We start from the raw sequence: 23863 nt of genomic DNA, 5'->3' as shown, positions 1-23863 counted from the left end.
CGATTCAAGTGGCTGAGCATCAACTTATGCCCACATTACTGGTCGAGAAAGAGCGTCTAAATAAGAATAATAAAAAGTACTTGGGGATAGTATAATAAAAAGTACTGGAAGACAGGCCGTAAGAGGGAAGGAAACGAGCAGGATTTTTAAAAATAAGTTTCCTTTCAAGTGATAGTTTGCCACTTTGCTTTGAAGGAAAAAAGTCATGGTTTGACCTGAAGAACAAAGAAAGAAACTGCCCTCTCTCTAGCCTCAATACTTTACCTATAAAATGAGGTATGTTTCCAATACTGAACTTCTATGAGTGTATTACTCTAAGGCAATACTAATGGAAGGAATCCTAAAAATCGGCTAGTGAACCAGAGAAGTTGTCAGTCATATGCCTACTACCTCTTTTACTGAGCCTACAAATATTTACTCCCTGCTCTGTGTCTAGTACTGGACTGACTGCCAAGTATACAGAGGCATATAAATCAGAGAGTGTCATCTAATAGTTAATAGTCTAGGGAGAAATATACATGGCATAGAAATCATTACAAGGTGATATGATAAGTGACCAGGTGCTGGAAAGCTATAAAAAGTACCATGGCAGCCCAAAGAAAGGAGGAAATAATTCATTTTGGAGGGAAGAGAGGCATTACAGGAGAAGTCCCATTTAACTGGGTCCTGAAGGATGAGCACGAGTTTGTCTGGGGGAAATAAGAGGACTGGACATTCTAGGATGTGCAAAAGCAAAAAGATATAAAAGAATACGATTATATTCAAATCAAGGGAAGAACTTCACAGGGGCTGGAATATGGGATGCATGGTGGAAACAAATAGAAAAAAAATCAGGTAGGCCTAGGGGACAACAGATTACAAAGGATTTCAAATGCAATTTAAAGTAGTTTGGATTTTATCCTCAGGGAAATAGCAAATTATGGAAGGAATTTAACCAAGGTAGTAATGTGACCTGAATTTCCTTTAAGAAAAAACCTTTTGTGGCCTTAGTAAGGATGTGTCCTCCAGAAGGGTGTGTATATGTTTATGCTCCTGTCATTTGCATGTATATGTGCTTAGCTGTCCTTTCCTTATCCGGTCCTTGGTGCTCTGCTGAACATGTGACGCTGACTGGTGCTGACCAGCTACCTTTCACTTCCACATTCCTTCCAGTCTCTGCTTTCAGTCTCTACAACTGCCACTGATAAGTGCTGTTGAAAGAAGAAGGTAAATGAAGAGACAGAGGGAGGAAAGGATGAAAGAATATGAAAACTCACAAAGGAAATATCTGGAAGGAAGAACAGAGATGCTACACTAACTAATAAAAATGGCACAACAGCTGATGCATGTTGAGTACATACTATGTGCCATGTTCCTTATGTATCTCCACAGTGTCTCATTAAATCTCAAAAAACTCCACAATAAATCTACTAATTTATCCCCTTTGTTAGATGAGTAAAGTGAACCTTAGAGTAACTTGGCTTTGCTTATAATGCTAGTAAATAGTAGAGAAGATTTGAACCGGTTCTGACTTTAAATTCCATACTTTCAACTTTTACACTCTGTTCCCGATGATAGCATGTACTTTATGCTAATTATGTGCTAACAACTACACTAGCTGCTTTACGTAGGTTGGCGCTAAGACTCTCAATAAGCTAAAAAAGTGTCTATCATTGTCCCCATTTTACAGTAGAGAAAATCGAGGCTCTGGGGGATTAAGTAATTTACCTAAGGTCACAAAACCAAGAAAAGGCAGCACCAGAGCTTTAACCTTGGTCTGTTTGGCTGCACCCTTCCCACCCCATTATGATGTGTATATCTCCGTTCCCTACTCCTTCCTTCCCCACAAGATCCTTTCCCATCTCTACATTTCCACAGTCCACCTTCAAGGCTCAGCTAACATCTTACCTCCTCCAGAAGCCTTTTAGGAACATACCAGCGCACTGTGACATTCCTATTTCAATTATTTGTGTAACACACATTTACCTTGATAAAGACAGATTTGTATTTGCCAGTCCCCTGTTCTATCTATGCACTATGTCCCCATGTAAGTGCCCTATGGCAGGTTCCTCAGGCAGTTTGTACCACCCAAATATATCTTACATTACCCTCAATAAGCCTTTGAAGGGGAACAAGAATTGTGTCATATATAATTTGTATCCCCCAAGATGACTGGCAGAATCCTAAGCACATATTAGGGCTTAATAATGTGTTGACTGGCTCCAATATACTTTAATAGTAGAAAGTTTTCAGTAACAATACTAACAGTAACAGTGAACACTATGTGTGTATATATATATGTGTATATGTGTATATACACACATATATATATGAATTCAATCCTAATGTAGGTACCTGACGTAGGTAATATTGTTATGCCCATTTTACAAAGGGACTGAGAACCAAATAAGTGACTTGTCCAAGGTCACACAGCTAATAAGTGGCAGAGTCAGAATCCAAACCCACGCAGTCTTACTCCAGAGTCAGCATACACTTGACTACTTTACAGCACAATCTTTGCTCAAACAGATTTTGTTCTAAGATTAAACAACTCTCACACCTTAAAAAATTATATTTAAAAAAACCTCACACATTACTTCTGCTATAAACACTGGAAGAATTTGGAGACTCAGAAAGACAAGAGTCTCCGTCTGCGTATAGTAGAAAACCTGAGTAGCAGATAAAAAGCTGCTGGGAAAATAAGAGGAAAATTGAGAAGTATTTCTCTTTAAAAAAAAAAAATTAGAGTGTATCAAGTGTGCCATTTTCACACACAGGTTCTGTGATTTATAAAGCATCCATGCCGACTTCCTCTCATTAATACACTAAATTATATAGCATACTTCAGAGTGGGCAAACACTGTTAGCAAAAATCCTGCAACTCTACACCAGAATCATGTAATCTTGAACCAGTGAAATGCAACCACCTCTGGAGTGACACACAACAGCTGTTTAGGGTGTCAGAGAAATGGCCTGATGAAGATCCCAAGGAAAAATTGGAAAACAGGCTGTTGATTTCCAAATCTTTTGACCTTCATTAGGTTGTTGCAGAAGTCAGGGACAAAAGTATGAGATATATTTCTACTTTAAAAAGGCAAAAAGAAATACTTGATAATTTAGAGATGATGGAAAGTTGAACCAAGTGATGTAGATTTGCAAATAATTCATAATTTACAATTTGGGAAGCCTTTTCTTGTACATTATTTCTTTCAATTCATACAATAACTTGGTGAAATCAGTAATGTTATCATCTCTACAAAATCAGCCTCTACAAATAGGGCTCAGATAAGAAAACTTTCCATCGTTATTTAGCTAGAAAGTGGTGAAGCCATGCCTAAAATCCAGGTCCTCTAAAACAAAACTTTCTCCCTTGTATCATGTGCTTTTCTCTTGGGGGAAAAAAAAAAGAAAGAAAGAAAGAAAAGAAAAAGGAAGAGCTTCTTGTGATATAAAGAATAAAAAAAAAAAATAGTGACTGCAAAATAGACAATGACTCAAGCATAAGAATGACAGGTCTCATATCTCTCTGCTCTTTTAAGGAATCTCCCCCTTTGAAAGTAAAAGAGGAAGTAGTGAAGAAAAGGCCCTCTTGATTGCTTTCCATTTCCATGTTCCCTAACTTCCCTCTTCCCTCCCTGGATCTGGACAGTATAACAATCTCTGTAACATCACAGATACATGAAAAACAAGCCCCATGATTCAATTCAGGGGAATGCCAAAGGAAAACCAGAGAAAAATCTAGAACGCTAAAAATAAAGCATTTTCCCCAGATGGAACAGAATCATTCTCCAGAGGAAAGTAAAATTCAGCATGATTATGTAGAACCATTGTGTGGTGTGTTGTATGTGTGTTGGGGAGAACCCTTAAAATAAAAGTCATGTAGTTCAATTCTCTCACTTCTCAGATGAGGGAACTAATCAGAGAAGTGTAGAAATTTTCCTGAAGTCCCATAGCTAATGCACGGCCAATCTAGCACTAACATCCAACTTCTCTGATACCTAGCCCAACGTTCTCTTCCACCACCACACTGTCTCCCCTGGGTTCTTTGATGGTGAAATGATTGGTTAAATTTTTTTTTGTATTTCCACCAACACTCAGAAACTACATGTAATGCTACTGGCAGATTACATTACCCAAAAAATTAACCGTAAGGAAATTTTATTTTCAAATCTAGGTTCTCCTTCTTCTGAAATCTCTCTATTCCAGTTGGGCTACAAAATTTTTAACAGCTTCTGTACCAAGACCCTGATCTAAAAGATTCTAGCAGGAATTAGCTCAGCTCAATACACAGCAAGAATCACCCTATCCTAATATTCTTTCCCCAGAAAAAGTATCAGGACTTATAGGACAAAGCCTTCGCAGGTGAGTTTTTGTGGAAAATAATTGGGTGGACCAAAGACTTGCATTTTCAGGGAAAGAAAAACTTTACCTACTAGCCTAGCTGAAAAGGAATTTTTCTGAGCTGCATTTACAAAGTTTGATCTGCTCCGCAGTCAAGCCTCCCTTAGGAAAGTCAGAGACTGCACAGGAGCTCTAAACTGGGAGTGATAAGACCTTAACTCCAGCTCTAGTTCTGTCATTAATAAATTATTTGATATTAGGTAAAATCACTTATCCTCTGGGATTATTTTACTCTCCTGTAAAATAAGGATAATAATATTTACTCCTTCATGTGTTCAGGTAGGACACATGAACTAATGGTCACAATGGCAATTTGAAAAGTATGAAACACTATACGAATGTAAGGTAGTGCAATTAATTATTACTATTATTACTCAGAACTACAGTGCATTTCAGAGGCCAGAAAGCCATGTTGTAAAATCAGTTAGAAAGAGGCAGAGCAGTGTGACATAGCAGGAAGATCAAAACTTGGGCGTCAGATAGCCCTAGGAATGAATTCAGACTCTGACCTTAGCAAATTGTTTAAACTCTTAAACAAACAATTTCCTCATCTGGAAATGGAATAGTTCTACTGTGAAACTCCTATAAAGAATAAGTAACAAATATTTACATATATATATATATATATATATATATATATATATATATATATATATATATATATATATATATACACCTAAAAGCCTCTTGCTTGTATGGTATAAAACGGTCTCATTATTATCAATTGCCTTTTGTAGAGAGAGAGCTTAGAACTTCAGGGCTTTATCTAGCATTCATACCATGTGAACAGTTGAAACATCTGTAATGTCAAGCAGTCAAAGCTGATTTAAAAAGAAAAAATCACCACCAAAAACAATAACAACAGCATTCCTGATCAACATATTAAAGCAAAAAATGTAGGTGCTAATTAACCCAGCATATTAGCAATGGAGCTAGAGTTTAGGAGCCAGTTCTATCAATGGGTATTTTCTCAGTCACTCAGAAAAAACTGTTGTGCTTATTTCAAACTCACTGCATTGAGGCTCTCTTTGTGACTGGATTGTTGGATTATTGCCTGCATTTCTGTCTTCTGCGAAAATGCCAAATGTATAGAAATTTCAGTCTAAACATTCATCTTGACAATATAGTACGCTGTTTGGTGTCATGTTGACATCCTACTGATGATGTTCATGACTTTTTATGCCTTTATTTTGTTCCATGGTTTCAATAAAAAGAAAAGTGAAAAGCCCTTAGACTAATGAATTCAGACTCTTTTCAGACACAGTGCTGCTTCTCTTCCATGAGATCAGGAAAAAGGATATATTTCTGGTTACAGACATATGTGGTACAGACATGAGATCACAGCTTTAAGCTTAATAGAACATAACAATCTACTCACTGTTTACATTTAGCCCAAAGGGCAGCTGGAAATCACAACCAACCATATGCAGTGCTGAACAAGTGGTCATGACTTTATTAATAAAGCCAAGCGTTAACGAATAAGATTCAGGGAATGGGACAGTGAGGGGCAGGGGTGTCTCATCATAGGCCCCTCTAAGGACTAGGCATAGGGCCCAGGCTATTGTTGACAATGTCCTTTGGGATTAGACTGTTCTCTCTGCCAGGATTTCATTTGCCATCTTTCATATTTCCCAGTTCTCCCATACAGTGTTTAATCAGCTGCTAGGGTCTGGTTAAAAAGGACTCCTATTCTTCTTGCATCCTGACATCCTGAAAAAGGAATGAATTGTAAAATTATCTACATACAATTAAATCAAATCACATAGAGACAAATTATTTTTGTACCACAAAGAACTATTTCAAGTAGAAAAAGAGATGCAAATAATATCTCATTTAATCCTTCCAAGTCTATGACAGGTATAGTAATATTATTCCCAATTTATTGATAAGAAACGGATATTGAGAAAGGCTTAAGGATATTGCAAGTAAATTGCAGAACATACCCAGGTCCAAATACCATGTTTTCACTATTCAACAGCTGTCCTAGACAACAAATTAATCGATAACTCGTAGAAAGAAGTATCATAATTACTTTCTTTCTACATTGAGATGCATACAAATTTACTAAGTAAATGCAGTACTCAAAATGAATAACTGTTTAACACTGAAACCTTTCTTATAAACATCAGTGTCACAATTTATAAATTTTCTATCGGTTTCTTTCATTTATTTTCCATACCTAACAGTAATGCCAGGTTCCAAATTTGAAACTCAACTACAAAACTCACAGGACAAGTGTTGGAGCATAAAACCATCAAAACACCTTACACGCTTTCATCAAAGTGAGCTGGCCCTACTGATTCAGCAAAAATTAAATAATCAATAACTCCTATAAAGACGACAACTGATATAGGTGGTGCAGAAATCAGATGTTTGCTAGAATAACTGGTTCATCCAAGTGAAGTTTATTCAAGTGTAGGAAGTAGAGATGGGAAATCTGAATCTGCAGCCTACCTCTTCACACTAGCTTTAGGGTACAGAACGAGTCTGGATCTTGGATCTTGCTGAAGTACATTTTACTTCTCTGTGTGTTCTGATTTTGGCTCTACTTTGTTTCTGAAACAGAAGTTCTTTATTTGACATATATTGTATTGTCTTATTTTATTTGCATTATCACTATCAGGTCAAATATACCTTCAGTTTTACATTGGGCCCGATATGAGAACTATATTCAGGAAAAGAAGAACAGAACAAAGAACAATGTTCTAAATGTGCACTCCCTCACATCCTGCCAGAGTCATAATAGGCTAAGAGAGACAGCATGCTCTCTACTGAGATCCCTAACGACGCCACTGGGAGCCCAAGCCATTCATAGAGATATGATGTAGAACGCAACCACTTTTTCTCCGTTGGGGCTGAAGGAAAGAACTGGCTCTCAAACCATAGACAGTAATGTGTAACCACAACACAAGGCAAAAGGAAGAGAGAGGATGGCCCAGTGAAGTATGAGATTTATCTCAGGTGATTATCCCTAGCAATTAAAAATCACCTTAGACCAGAGCTTTCAATGTCACTCTCAGCTTAGACACATGCAATATGAAAATGAGCAATTAACAAATACTAGAGAAGTGTGAACGGGAAAGTCATAATGGCCAACATTTTCAATGGACTAAATACTGATATTAGCATACAAATAAATTGTCTAGCACTTCAAGGTAACATATATACGCAAACATAAAGCCTATGCACATTAAAAAAGTAACTTTCCTAGAAAGTATTAGAGATAAGATAGTATTCTTTTGACTGTCTATTGGCCACAAAGTGATTCTTCAATTAATTAGCATTTCTATTATGTTTTGCAAATTATAGCAGGCAACACAGACATAGCAAAAAGATTGCTGGACACTAGACAATTGTTAAAAAATATAAATCTCTAATTTGATTTCCTCCAGTACCTAAATTCATAAAAAATTCAGATAAAAAAGTGAACAGATATCTTTTCAACAAATGGTGCTGAAAAAACTGGGTATCTGCAAAACAATTGTTGTACCCTTACCTTACACTATACACAAAAATTAACTCAAAATGGATCAAAGACCTAAACTCAAAAGCTAAATCTATAAAACCGTAGAAAACATAGGGGAAATCTTTATGACATTGGCTTCACAGTGATTTCTTGGGTGTGACACAAAAGCACAGGCAACAAAAGAAAAGAAAATAAGTTGGACTTTATCAAATTAAAAAATATATATATGCATCAAAGGAATCTATCTGAGAGTGAAAAGATAGCCCACAGAATTGGAGGAAAAAAATTCAAATCATATATCTGATAAAGGATTAATATTCAGAATATATAAAGAACTGCTATGACTCAGTAACAAAAGAACAAACAACCCAATTCAAAAATGAGCAAAGGAATTAAACTGACACTTCTCCAAAGATCTACAAATGTAAACACATGTAAAGATGTTCAAACTCATTAATCACTAGGCAAATGCAAATCAAAACCACAATGAGATACAACATCATACCCATAAGGATGGCTATTATCAAAAAAAATGGAAAATAACTTTTTTCCCTCCTATGGCTAATTCCCTTACCTTCTTCAAGTCTTTGCTCAAGTGTCATGTTCTCCCAGAGTCCTATCTGATCACCCTATTTAAAATTGTTTCCTTGCACCATCAACTCACCTTACCTACTCTCTATTTTTTTCTTTTTTGATTGTATTTATGAACTTCTAACATACTATATAATTATATTATCATGTTTATTGTTATCTGTCTCTCCCATCTTTAATATAAGCTCCACGAGAAATACAGTTATTTGTTGTATTTACGCATATATTTTAAGTGCTAGAATAGTCGTACCTGGCATGTGATAAATGCTCAATAAACATTTGCTCAATGAATTAACTAATTTCTTGCTGAGAGACAGAAAATAGCTTAAAGGTTTTGAAAACCAAATCATTCTTAAAATTAATCAGTTTTTATCCTCTTCAACACCAAATATTATCTTCCATTTATCATCAACAAATACCAAAATGTAAAGTATTCCACTTTATTATTTCAATGGAATAGGGTCTCAAAATTTGATTCATATTTTAACATTCATAGTACATGTGTCAGTTATTTACTTATTGTCTCTTGACTCACATCACCCTTCAAATCTCTGCTCTGTTATTCTGGGGCACTAATTTCCCAGGCTCCCTTGCCAGCTGGCTTCCTATTAGGTTCTGCCAATGAGAGGGACCAGTGGGAAATTAGAAGGTGGGAGGAGGAGAGAAGAGACGCCCTTTTCCTAGCTCCTGTCAGCATCCCTCCAGCAGCAAAATACGCTTATGGCTGCACCATTTTACATTTCCACCAGCAATGGCTCCCAATACCAGCTGCCTAACCTCCCATAGATACCAGCACCAGCTGGCCACACTCCTCTTGGTGATTACAGCATAAGCCATGCCATGTTTCCCTCAGTGGTCTGAGCACCAGTCACACAGCACACCCTCTCCCCAGAGGCCCAAACCCAGTTACAAGCTTTTCCAAGTTCCCAATTTCAAGTAATCCAATTTCTTCCGTTTTGTTCCATCAGCCCTATAGCTGGTAGCTGCTCTGTGCAGTTATTTAATATCAAGGTTACCTCAGCTTCCTTTTTTGCTCTTTCAGCCTTCCAATACCTGTGTTAAAAAATTCCCTCAATTAAATCCCATCTATTTGAAGTGTTTATCGTGGTTTTTGTTCTCCTGATTAGATGTGGCTCTACAGTATACCAGACCAAAAGATGGACAAGATTTTCATCACTCAGAATTAAACATAATACAGATTTTTTTCACACTATCTTAACCAAAAACGAGAAAACAGGTCTTTCAAATAGAACAAACAGACTGCGATCTAGCATCACTGTGCTTATATCTGTACACTCTCACAGAGTCATAAATTTTTATCTCCAGCTCATTCCTCTCCTGCCTTCTCCACATCTCCATTTGGATATCTAGCATGCATCTCAAATTGATAACATGTCCAAAACTGAGCTCCTGATGTTTCTTTCTTACAACCTTTTCCTTCCAAAGCCTTTCCCATCTCATGTAATGGCAATTCTGTCCTTTGAGCTTCTCAGGCCAGAATCCTGGAGTCATTCTTGATTCCTTTCTTTCTCTCATCCTCCAAATCAAATCTGTTAAGAAGTCCTGTTAGTTCTTCATTCAAAATATGTTTAGAATATAACTGTGGTTCACCACCTCCACTGCTACTCAAAGCCACCGATAACTCTACCTAGATTATTATAATAGCCTTGGACGTACTCTGCTTCCATTCTTTTGTGCCCCTATAATTTATTCCCAGAAACAACCAAAGTCATCCTTCTAAAACTTAAGTCAAATATCACTCATCTGTGAAGGGATTAAGAAGTACAAATGGGTAGTTACAAAACAGTCACAGGGATGTAAAGTAAAGCATGGGGAATATAGCCAATAACATTGTAATAACTACGTATAGTGCCAGGTGGGTACTAGACTAATTGGGGGGATCACTTAGTAAATTATATAAATGTCTAACCACTACGCTGTACATCTGAAACTAATATAAAATAATATTGAATGTCAACTATCATTGAAAAATTTTTAACAATTTAAAACTGTAAGTGAAAAATTATTTTAAAATGTCTCTCCTACGTTCAAAATGTTTCAATGGCTCCCTGTCATACAGAGTAAAAGCCCACATCCTCACAATGGTCTACAAGTTCCTATATGACCTGGTTCCTGTTACTTCTCTGATGTAATCTCCTATTTCCCTCTTACTCACATGTTTCTAGCCATTCTAGTCTCATCCTTGCTCCTTGAACATCCAGCACATTTCTACCTCAGAGTCTTTGCATCGGCTTCTTCTTCTGCCTGGAACCCTCTTCTCCAGACACATGCATGGTTCTTTTGCTATTACTTCAGGTCTTTGGGACAAGATTTTCTGCTAAATGAGACCTTCCCTGACCATCCTATTTAAAACTGGACATACCTCCACACTGGGCACTCCCTATTCCCTTACCCCGTTTTATTTTTCTCCATAGCATTTATCCCCCGATCTACTATATAATTTACCTTTCTTTAATTAGGTTGGTACAAAAGTAATTGCGGTTTTTGCAATTATTTTTAACCTTTTAAACCGCAATCACTTTTGCACCAACCTAATATATTGCCTTTCTCCCTCTACAAGAATATAAGCTCATGGAGAGCAGGAATTTCTGTTTAATTTATTGATGTAATTGTAATGCCAAGATGGTGCCTGGCACATAGTAAGTAAACATTTGTTGAATGAAACTCCAAACTCCAAAGCACCAAAGAGTGAATGAATATAAACACACATAGAAATACACTGTGACATATGTATGCATGTATATATATGAGGTGTGATCAAACAATACGGTGAATGTTTAAATAAAACAAAATTATTAAAAACACATTGCCATTAATCCCCCTCTAAACTTTCCCCTCACTTGGAACACACTTATTCCATCATTCTTGCCACTGTCTGAAGCAGTTCTGGAAGTCCCCTTTTGTGAGTATCTTTAGACAGCGCTGTCATGGCTGTCTCTACGTCCTGAATGATTTTGACTTTGGGAAGAGCCAGAAGTCCTATGGTACCAGATCCAGTGAATAAGGTGGATGAGGACACACCATAATGTTTTTGTTTGACAGAAATTGCCATATGCCAGAAGTGATGTGTGACACAGAGTGTTGTCACGATGGAGGATGATTTATGGCACACGTTAAGACACACCTTCTCTCAATCATAGCTCACACCCGACTGACTGCACCAAACAAGTTGAAACTTGTCACACACTGTTACTAAGGTTTTACATGCCGCTTCCCATATTGAAGATACCTGCCTTTCCGTTGGATGGCACTCAGGAACAGCATTCACTGCATTTTGTGATCACGACGGAAAGGCTCTTTGTCACATAACTTCTGGTACGGCAATTTCTGTCAAATAAAAACATTACGGTGTGTCCTCATCCACCTTATTCACTGGATCTGGCACCATGTGACTTCTGGCTCTTCCCCAAAGTCAAAATGACCATGAAAGGTAGATGTTTTGAATCAATTCAGGACATGAAGACAGCCACGACAGCACAACTAAAGACATTCACAAAAGAGAACTTCCAGAATTGCTTCAGAAAGTGGCAAGAACGATGAGGTAAGTGTGTTCAAAGCGAGGGGTAGTGTTTGGAGGGGGATTAATGGCACTATCATTTACTGTAATAAATTTTTTTAATTTAAACATTCACCGTATTGTTTGATCACACCTCGTATATATGATCTTGACTATATCCTAAAGAGTAATACTGTAGTAAGTACTATACCAAAATTATTATCTTTTTCTATCAAAATCTCCAAATGCATTTATAACCCTACCACATGATATATGGAGGCTCTGTAGCACCATGTTTAAGAGGCAGTCCACCCAGCTTACATTATCACCACAGCACCCATGAGCTCTGTGACCTGAGGCAAATTACTTGACCTCTACACCTAATTTTCTTTGTCATAAAATAGTAACAATAACAATAATAAAACCTAGCTCATAGAAATTATTGAAAGGATTAATTTATGTAACACTTTTAAAGCATGATAGCACAGTGCCTGGCCCACAGATAATATTCAGCTCTTATTATTATTATATAAGGCATCTAATGTGTGTGGAAAGACAACTAAATGCTCTAAAATTCAACAGTTTATACTGCCCTAATTTGTTTACATTGCAAGCTTACTGAAAGCAAAAATCATTGTATACTTTTTTAGTATTGAATATATTGATTCAATAAATAGTTGACTGATCTATTGATTGATTAGTGATGTGTATATATATATATATATATATACATCACTAATCAATCAATAGATCAATCAATCATATATATGTATGTGTGTGTGTGTGTGTGTATATATATACATATATATATTATTAAACCTGCTAAAAATAGAATATACAAAAGCCAGGTTAGTCAAGATGACCAGAATAAATAACATAGAAAAGGAAAGGGAAGTTTGTCAGTTTTGATTCCTCATCTTATTGTACTATGTGTGATACTAAAGTATACTAAAGCATACTAGAGAGTTTTAGTAAATATACTAAGGACTTTTTAAAATGTACAATACACACACATAGATTTTCTGCAGAAAACATACTGATATAATGGATGTCAACTAAACTTACTACGGTAATCAATTCACAATATATGTAAATTGAATTATTATATTGTAAACCTTACACTTATACAGTGATAATATGTTAATTATATCTCAATAAAACTGGGGGGGAAGAAATAATCATAAATTAATGGCATAAGAAGAAAAGGCAATAAGAAAGAGAAAGCAAAGACAGATGGCAGGCTTTAAAATTGAGGAGTCAACCACTCAAGGCTGCGTGCGTCGTAAGGGGGAACTGAGCCCTATCTAACAAAGACTTGGGTTGGCAGCTGAGAGTGGGACTTTGTTGGAAAGGCTGCTTCTTCAAAAGATCACTCACCCACATGAGTGAGGATAATAATAACTGACTCCAAAATAAATATACAGTTAACCGCTGGTCACAAGAAGCTGAAAGTCTTTCACAGAGAGGAAATGACAGGAGGATTAGAATAAAAGCAAAGTAAAAGAAGAATAAAATTATCATTAACCATCTTTGAAACGTTGATAGACAAAGCCAGTATAGATTTTTAGTAATTCTGACATCACTGGCTGGACACCTGGCTGGAATACCCGGAAGGGAAATAAAAAATTGAATTAAGGTTATGATATATAAAGATGCTTTCATTTACTATGAACCCATACCCATCACTTTCATGACATTTTATTGTTTTTCCTGATGTTGTAAAAACTCACATTAGTTCACGTGAGCTATGTTCAGAACTTGCCATAGTCATATGACACAACCACTTTTTAACTCTACACAAATGTAATGTCATATGTCATAGAACAATGTGAGAGGATGGTATTGTGCAGAATATTCGCAGCAGTGTGTTAATATGTGAATGTGCACATCTATGAGCACCAGTGCACAAAAAGAAATATAAATTTATCGTCAAACTGGAATTATGGCACACAGTAGTGGAGCTTTATGTCCCGAACATGTTTTCATCATTCAGAGGTAGAATGGAAGCCATAAAGGATAGTTCACAAAGTGCAATTCTGCATTTCATTCTAGACACATCCTTAAACAGAGATGTGTCAGTAGCCAATCCAAACAAATGGGCTCTTCAATTTCTATGCCATTGTTTGAAGTCTCCTCCTTTAACTCACTCTTCCTTTCATACTTTGTTCTTTTCCCTTGGGTCCAAGTTCCTTCTTCCGGTTACTCGTTCACTACCAAATAAACTTAGTCTCCTATCCTATTAGACATTCTTGTCATCTACAACATCTTCCCCTATTGCTCTGGAAATAGTGAGTCTTGCAAGTAAATGATGTGGCATCACACCTGAGAATTTAATTTGTGGGTTTCTATAATTTCCAGAGGTAGAATCATACCCAGGCATTACCCAATTTTTATTGCAGTTTTATGGTTCACATGCACTTAACTCTATAATCTTCAAGAATGAAAGTATATAACAAATAAGTTGAATACATGGAGATATATATATACATAATCCTGTGTATTATTAAACAATTACAGAGAGAAAGGAAAGAAGGGAGGGAGGGAGGGAGGGAGGAAGGGAGGGAGGGAGGGAAAGAAGGAAGGAAGGAACTTACCTATGTTTACTAATACAGCCTCTAAGCCCTTGGTGTATTTTTAAAACACTCAAGGATATACACATTGACCCATCTTTAACTCAATACAATTATTATAGCTTCTAAGCAGATATCATCTCACAACATTATACTGCACCATAATTACCTAAATCATAAAGCCAAATCTTTTACTGAGCTCCCTATATACCTGCTATGGTCTGAATATTTGTGTCTCCTCAAAACTCATGTTGAAATCTTAACCCCCAAAGGTTAAGATATTAGCAAATGGGGACCTTGGGGTGATTAGGTCATGAGGCTAGAGCCCTCATGAATGGGATTAGTGCTCTTATGAAAGAGATCCCACAGAACTTCCTAGTCCCTTCTACCATACAACGAGAAGTCTGTGACCCAGAAGAGAGCTCTCACCCAACTTTGCTGGCACCCTGATCTCGGACTTCCAGTCTCCAGAACTGTAAGAAATAAATATCTATTGTTTATAAGCTACACAAGTCTGTAGTGTTTTGTTATAGTAGCCCAAATGGACTAAGATAGTGCTTCTTCATCGTCCAGAACATCCTGAACTGAATATGCACATCTCTAGGACCTCTCATAAAACATGGAAAGTTCTATAAAAGTCCACACACACACACACAAAAAAAGATCAGAAAATCTCCAAAACCTATTCAGAATATTTTCATTGTCAGGAACTCATTTTTTTTTTCTGTTCATTAGAATCTCTACTTATTATAACATATAAGTACTCTGACGTATGCTATCACTAATTCACAGGTTTATAGCCTTTGTTTCCAACCCCTCTGCATTCTAGTGGTTGTTCAGGCAAAATGATGACAATGAATCTGAAAATAATTCTAAAAATTAACTTTTCCAGCAATACAAATGGTGTTTCAAGTATCACTTATGGAATGCATTTTTAAAACAGCAAATTATCATGTTAGTATTAATGTCTTTATCATTTTCTCCTATTTAGCACCTTAAAAGACTTATTCCACAACCTCTGATTAAACATGTGCCACAATATAACTCAAATATTTTAAATAATTAAAATTGAAAAAACAAGTGATGAGGGTTTTTGTTTGTTTGTGATGCAGAAAACAAGAACAACTGATGTGGCAAAAGAATGATGCCCCTATCATAAATGTACCCACTTTATGCTGTAGCTTCTATTCTTGGGCAATGCTTCATCCCCTGCAAAACCCAAGAAATAGTAAAGTAAAATTGCTTTTGAAGACCAGACAAATATTTAAAAAAGAATAACAAGTTTCACTATTATTTCTTTCATGTTCATTCTCTTTCTCTTCCCTGCCCCGTCGTTTTCTACCCTTCTTCCTCTTCTCTTCATTTTGTGATTATTGAAACTTTCCTATTTTGTATCACAGCTCTTAAGAAAAGGGAACAACCATGGTCAAAAACCACAGGATGGAAGTATGAAAGTCACAGGGTCTAAACATGAAAGTCAAACTTAATGCCACACGATGCCTCTTAACAACCTTTAAGAATGGAACCTAAAGGATTATCTAACTAAAAAATGACTACTGCCATTGGGTCTTAGATGAAAAAATAGGTAGAATTGTATCAACTTACATGAAAAAGAAATCTCAAAAGCGTACTGTTTTAACGAACACTTCTTAAATCCTTTTCACACTTTACTAGTCTACACCAATTATTTTTTCAGCCTACTCACACAGAAATTATACACATTATATAAAAAAAAAAGCAATGACATCTTCTATTCATTAACCTAATTTCTCCAGCCCCAGTTAGATATTTTTTATCACTGAACCAGAAAGTGTTACAACTAAAAGGAAAGTGAGGCCTAGAGAGCTTAAACAACTTGCTCAAGCAAGTCACTAGTTACTAATTGGTAGCAGAGAGAGCTGGGACTAGAACGCAGTTCTCTAAACTTCAAAGCACCAAAAGAAGATTTGGGACTAGAATCCAGATTTCCAAACTCCAAAGTGCTGAGCATTGTACAGGAAAGATGGAAGAAATGTCACTGGTCCTAAAGAATTCACTAAAACTCTGTACTTGCATTCTTGCCTGATGAATGATATATAACTATAGTAAGGGAGCCAATTGCAGACCTAATGCAAAGAAGATTAATATATATATATATATGGGTAATCTCAAATCATTTATGTATAGTTCTAGCATAAAAAGTGTGAGTTTATTTTCTCTTCCTGGATCTATACTCTCTGAATTAGATTGGTTTAAGGTCAATATTAAAATAGCCTAGAATTTAAAAAAAAAACCAACTGGTAAGGGGTGAAAGTAGAGAATGAGAGTGGGAATAAGAAGAGAGATATGTGACTGTGAAAGGAAAGTCATCGCAGGATTATAAAATTGCTGTACTCAATGCTCAAGACACAATCCATGCATGTTTGATAGAGAGTTAGCTATAATTATAAGAGGAGTCCTTCACCCACTTCCTCTACACTCCTGCCTTTAAATGGCTAAAAACCTCATTTCCCTTAAAATGGCTAAAACCTCATTTCCCTGCCTTTAAATGACTAAAACCCCAGTACCCCTAAAAGATGGGTACTGGGAATAAGGAAAAACATGAGTAAACTGGGTTTCTTCAATCCCAGCACTCTTGTTAAGGGTAAGAGTTTTGCACAATCTCTTACCCTTAACAAGAGTGCTGGGATCTGTTATGAGGTTAAAGTGAAGAAAATGAGGAAAGAATTCTTCACGGTCATCATTGAAACCCATGACTACATTCTGTAGACCCAGCGTAGAGCAACTTAAATTTCCCCAGGCAATTGTTGAAAATGGGGAAAACCTACTGCATTGCTACCGGAGCATTTCAGATTCCACATTTGTCAGTTGTACATTTGTCAGTTCCACATTGTCTTTAACACTCACTAAACACAACTGACAGAAAGAAGAAGGGAAGGGGAGAGGAGAGGTGGGAAAAGAGTAGGAAGGAGAAAAAGAGAGAAAAAGAAAAGGGGAAAACTGTATTAAGGGGTATTATTCTTCAGGAATCTAAAATCCCTTAAAACAATCTACAAAGAAATCTTTTATACAAAAATAAAAGTCAAATTGTTACAGAGATATTGAAGTTGTTGGTATTTGTTTCTAGGCAAAGTGGATTTCACTTTTTAAAATATAGTAGTAATAACTATACCACCACGATTGAGCCATATTCTCTTTTTGCAATATGTCTACTGCATCAAGACACAGATAAAGAGGAAGAAAGAAAAGTGAATAAATAGATCAATAAAAACTGAAAGAACCAGAGGACTTAAAGCCCTTTGTTTATCAGCTTCTTTCCATCCAACTACTCAAACTATAAGGTTAGTTTACTTTCTTGCCTAAATCTCAGTTTCCAGGTAAGCAAGGACAAAACAAAATAAATACGAATTTTTTTCTTTCAACAAAAATTGTATCTTAAAGACAGTTGGTCATAGAGTGAGGTTGGTCGTGCTTTGTCACTCTTAAAAGAGCTAAAATCAGAGAGATACTATGACAAACTAAGTAACCAGCATTTGTTTTTATCAGAAAAGAGGAAAGTTTGACTTTACAGTATAAAGAAAGAAAGAAAACAATTTAGGGTGGGAAAAATGCCACTTGAAGACATTATTCTAGATAATATTTATTGCAGTATTATTATTATTATTATTATTATTATTATTATTATTACTACTACTACTACTAGCTATTTTTGGTATCTGGTTCTCTGCACATTTGACTCTGACCAAGCATGTGGAATGACATTTATACTTTTTTTTATCCTAAGAGAAGGAGTCATGTATTTTACTATAAATTCATCAAGTTTTATGTGACTCTATCTCCTTTACACTCAAACATATAAACAAGCATTTAAACAGTGAAAGTTTCTTTCACTATAAAATATTATTTTCAAACTCACTAGAAATTGGTATCGCACCTTACAACAGAGAGACAAATAAGAAGCTGATCACAGCAGCGTGGTTTCGAACTGTTGAGGGGAATAAGAATTAGTGCATCCTTTCTGGAAGACAACTTGCAATATATCAAAATCATTAAAAATATTCTTTGAACTAGATTTTAGATGCCTAGGAATTTATTCCACAGAAGCAATCATGGCGGTATTCAAAGATTTATATATTAAATATGTTTATTGAAGTATTGCTTAGGATAGAGAAAAATTACAACAACTTAAATTTTCAACAGGTAGCATCAACACATTTAATAATTATTCAGCAATTTGTGTTGAGTGCCTACTATGTCCTAAGCACAGTGGATTCATTAAATTAAAAGTGTATCCTGAAAGTAAAACACAATGCATCAGTTTTAAAAAAAACCACATGATCCCACATTGTTTTATAAATTTAGAACACTTCTATAAAAATTACAAATAGAGATTTGTTGAGTGGGGGAGTAGGGCTAGAGGGAGAGATGACAAAATTATTCTAAAGTTTATCTGGAAAAATTAAATGCTTGAGAAAATAACATGGTAATTTTAAAAGAAAAGTAATTCCATTAAAAATATATAAAATCTCACTAAATAAAAGTGTGCCACATGAATAGCCAGCTTGATTATTACAAAAGAAGTTGAAAAATAAACCCAACTATCTCTAAGAATTTAGTCTATGATAACTATAGTGTGTAAAAGAAGGATTTTGTAAATAATATTGTTGGAACAATTGGTTCTTTATATTCTAATTGCATATTACACAGAAAACTAAATTCCAGATGAATTAAAAAACTAAAGGTGAAAAAACCCATGATATTGCTGTAATAAAATATATCTGTTTATGTGATTTGGGGTGGGAAAGACATTCTTTAAAATGACACCAAAGGTAGATCCTCAAAAGGAGAACTATAAAACTTTAGATCTGTCGAGAGAGAATTGATTTTCTACAAATTTTAACTGAAAGCCAAAATGTCAAGACCAGAAAAGAATCTCCATTATATATGATAAAAGGTTAATATTTTTAGCATAATAAAGGTCTCTTACAAATCAGTAAGAATTAACTGCCCATTAGAATAAAGTGCATTATTGGGTGTTGGACTGTTCTAAATATTTGATACATACATGTTCATTCGTTCGATCCTTGCAACAAGCCTATGACATATGGGAAACTTTTATAGATAAGGAACTGAGACATCAAAAGATTAAGTAAACACCAACATTACAGAGATGATAAGTACTGATTATGGAGCCAAAACTCAAACTCAGTCACCAACAGTCTGGCTCCAAAATCTATTTTATTTCTCAAAGGATATCAGCAACAAATTTATGGAAAAAAAAAGATAGGAAATACAAATGAACAATAAATAAATGAAGAAATATTTCATTTCACTACTAATTAAAGAAATACAAATTATACTCAAAACGAGCTGTCATTTCTCTGTCATATTGTCAATGGTTGTAAACAATAACAATAACATGTATCAGCATGAATGTGACAAAATGAACCCTGTCATATACTGCTGGTAAGAGTAAACGGGTTCAACTTTTCTGGACAGCATTTTGACAATATGAACCAACGGCCTTTAAAAAGTGATTACCCAACAATTCATTTCTAAGGATTTGAACTAAAGAAATCATCCAGAGTTGTGTGCAAAGATTAAACTACAGAGGAGTTTGTTGCAATGTTGTTAATAATAGTAGAAAATCAGAAATAATCTACCTATAGATAAGCTAAACTATGAAATATCCACAAATAGAATAGTATGCAACCATTAAAAATAATAATGTAAAAATAATAATAATAATAATAATAATAATAATAATAATAATGTAAAAGAATAGTGGTACCATGAGAAACTGTAAATGATATGATACTATTAAATGAAAAAGCAGATTATAAAGCATCTGTTGCCAAATGATTCCATTTTTGTTTAAATAGGAGATACAGATATAAACATTAGAGAGAGAGAGACATGAAATTTTAATATATATAAAATCTTAGTATTATAATGATTATATCTGGAAAACAGAGTACAGTTTTTTCTTTATTTTTATAAGGGTTTCCTAAATTTCCTATATGTAATATCTGTTACTTTTGTAGTAAATAAAGATTATTTTAGAAAGAAAAGATATGCAAGAGAATATTTAATGACATGGGGGAAATGATCATGATATGTTAACTTTTAAAAAGTAGTTTGCAAAACAGTATGTGTAATAAAATACCACTTTTCTTTTAAAAAATATGTTTATCTAAGTAAAAACTTCTGGGATATAATTAGCATTTTGAGGTAGCTCCAGATGTCATTATGGAAGATATGTTTTAGTTTCTTTTATATGTTTTCCAAATTTTCTCCAATAATCATGTTTTTGTAATCAGCAAAAGCAATGAGAAAGATATATTTTACGCTTTTTCCCAAATCCATTCTAATTGTTTAACAAGCTTATAATTTATGGAAAAGGAAAAACTAACATACTGCTTCTCATTGTCAAAACATACACAAAAAGATATGATAGTTTTTTCTATGAAAAGCAAATGTCGTGACTGTATTATAATATTCTACCCAATCAGAAATGTTATTTAAGATTATGAAACCCTGTAAATGTACTAATATCAAGTTGCAAGTAAGCCCTACAAGGTAATCTGGCAAATTTCCTTCATATATGTCCATTCATTTGATAGGTAGATATAGTAAAATAAAATAATTACAAATGGTTAAGCATATGATTAAAAACAAATATGCTGACACTGGTCATCAATATGGCAAGACCGAGAAAGAAAATTGAACAGGGATCAATTATTTGGCTGTGTGGTATTACCAAAAGCCTTGCCTGGATTTCTAAATATATGTGATCTTGAGCAAATCAATTAATCTCATCAAGTTTTAGATTCCTCAGCTTTAAACCTACAGTAAAAAATTAGACTCTTTTGCTTTAAAATTACAGTAAATATTTACACAAGTGTAAAGAATTTTCACATGACAGCTAATATAAACCCTGGAGTAGCTCGAAAATTTGAATCTACTTAATTAAAGATAGATGAAGATGATAATGACATGAGACAAAAAAAAAGAATTTTTTAAAAAAAGAAAGAAAGAAGACAATGAAAGAAAAGAGTGGACATCTTTGATAATGAAGAATTTCTTTTATAGGGTATTCATGCTGAGGAATACTTAGTAGCTGTTTTCCTATTCTTATAAGGGCAAGAGAACTGGGGACCAAATTTCTGAATTTTGGCTGTGAGCCCTAAGTCTAATCACCCAGTAGCACTTCTCCACATGGAGAAGCTGATACAGCATCAACAAATTCTTTATCAAAATCAACACTTTGTAACATTGAGAAAATTAAAAGTGTTGTAATCTATAAATGGCCCAGCCTGTTCTGTTAAAACTTTATCCCAGTTGGACACTATATTTAAAAGTATGTTCACAAAATGTTTTTCTTTACCCCTGCTACAATTTTTAAGTCATATATATTTTCTTTCATCTCTTTGAGAGTTTACTTGTTCTTATAATTCTGCATATGATATTTATATATATTCTTCATGAAAATATGCATAATACAGTCAGTTTCATTTTTCTTACTAAGGGAGAAAACATGCTTCAAATGTATTTTTCAGTACAAAGCACTCTAGTACCTTACATCAACTTTCACTGACTTTTTCTCTCTTTCAAATTTTACCTTTTCTCCTCATCTCCTCCTCCAATCCAAATATACAGAGAGAGAGAGAAAGAGAGACAGAGAAACAGAGAGAGAATGCCAGACTTTTTAAAATAAGCATTTAAACTTAAAATCCCCTGAGGGTGACCAAGTTATAAGCTGCTCCCCAAAAAAGTTTAAGGTAGTAAACGAAAGCATTAGACATTCCAATCAAAGTCTGGTAACTTTTTTTGTAAGTCAGTGTTATTATCCAAAATAATAAACCACCATTACAATAAGCCAGTTCTCAAGTTAATCATTATAAAAGAGAAGTAAAAGCCTTTAAAAAAACAAAACAAAAACAAAAAAAAACAGTCTTTGCCTATCCAAAGATTTCATTTTCTACCTTACTCATTACAGGTTTTTTGGATATCCCCGGGTTGCTTCTCTCCTGACCGTCATCAAACCGTCCAATAAATACCGTGTCAAACACACTATCTCTTCAGCTCATAAATTAACAACAAACCTGGCTCCTGTACACATAAAGAACAACTATATGTTTAATCAAATACCTCAACTTTAGGAATTAGCTTCTCCCCTTTGTCCTTTGGTGGCCACGATATCTTCATTGGAAGCCTCTATTGCTGACATTATTTCTAATTTGAAATCATCCTCTACCTCCACACCCTTCCACGAAGGAAACATAGCTTTTATCTTTGTCTTGCACATGCACACCCTAGTGGGGGGTAAAGAGTAAATTTCCATTTGCAATTTTCTTTCAATAATAAAATAGCAAACAAACAAGGAGTCCTCTCTATTACAGGATATCAATGCATGTTCAGCATTCAAGTCAACCATTGAACTGCACTGTTACCCTGTTTGCCTAATTTGCAAAAAGTAGAGAAAAATCTCAACTTGAGAAATTATCTGAAGGTAAAGAGATTCCGTATTTCATACCTCACATGAAGCTTGTGTCCATTCTGAATAAAATACTGCGACTTTGAATGCTTCTGTGCATAGGTCCAAGAAATGGACTTTAAAATTGTGAGGTCATTGTCAACTTCACAGGTAGGTCTTAATGAAAAAGGGAGTGAATGATGGAGGACACTATTAGGTTATTTGTGAAATGAAAAATAACATGTTTTTGATAGGCAGAGAGTTAAGATTTTTAGCAGTTTTTACAGAACTCTGAGAATGGTTAAAAATTCAAATAAAGTAATAATAGCTAAGCACTTGTAAAGCACTTATTATGCAACAACCGTTAATTCTAATTGCTTTATATATTATAAAAGCAATATATAACTTATTTAACTTATTTAAATAAGTTATTTAACTTAGTTAACTTATTTAGTCCTCTAAACAAACACCACATAGTGGAGTAGCTATGATTATGTAGATAATTATTACCAGCATTCCCATTTTCCGTATGAGAAACAAGGCACAGACAAATTAATTTGTCTGAGATTGTACTATTAATGGTGGAGTCGGGATTTGAATCTAGGCAGACAAATTTTAAAGACCAAGTTCTCAACCACCACTTAACCTCTTAGCCACCATAAAAGAACCTAATTGAGGCTTTTTGTTCCTTTAAATCACCATCTTCATTTCATGTATAATTAGAAATATACATCGAGATTAAAACCTGCTTCCCCAAGAAATGTAGTTAAGAACAAGTAATACAATGGTGTTTTGGCTAATTACTGTATTAACTTGTGTGCAGTTCCATAAATCAGAACCTTTTGATACAGGAAATTTAGCAAAGAATACTCTCATGATTTTAA

At 34.9% G+C, this 23863-nt stretch overlaps 1 protein-coding gene across 9 annotated transcripts in view; it reads right to left on the bottom strand.

Annotated features, from left to right (window-relative positions):
* SOX6 (SRY-box transcription factor 6) overlaps positions 1 to 23863 on the bottom strand; it is a 596148-nt gene that overhangs the window by 372015 nt on the left and 200270 nt on the right. Inside the window, exon 1 of one of the 9 annotated variants that reach the window (XM_033119772.1) lies at positions 22655 to 22783. The exons of the other annotated variants lie outside the window; for them this stretch is intronic. The gene's annotated coding sequence lies outside the window, so the exon portion shown is untranslated. Of the gene's footprint in view, positions 1 to 22654; positions 22784 to 23863 lie in introns of those variants that run through there. 9 annotated transcript variants of the gene reach the window in all.

Source organism: Rhinolophus ferrumequinum, chromosome 11 (assembly GCF_004115265.2).
Source record: "Rhinolophus ferrumequinum isolate MPI-CBG mRhiFer1 chromosome 11, mRhiFer1_v1.p, whole genome shotgun sequence".
In the NCBI taxonomy this organism is placed as follows: Eukaryota; Metazoa; Chordata; class Mammalia; order Chiroptera; family Rhinolophidae; genus Rhinolophus; species Rhinolophus ferrumequinum.
This window is presented reverse-complemented; position numbering and strand designations above follow the sequence as displayed.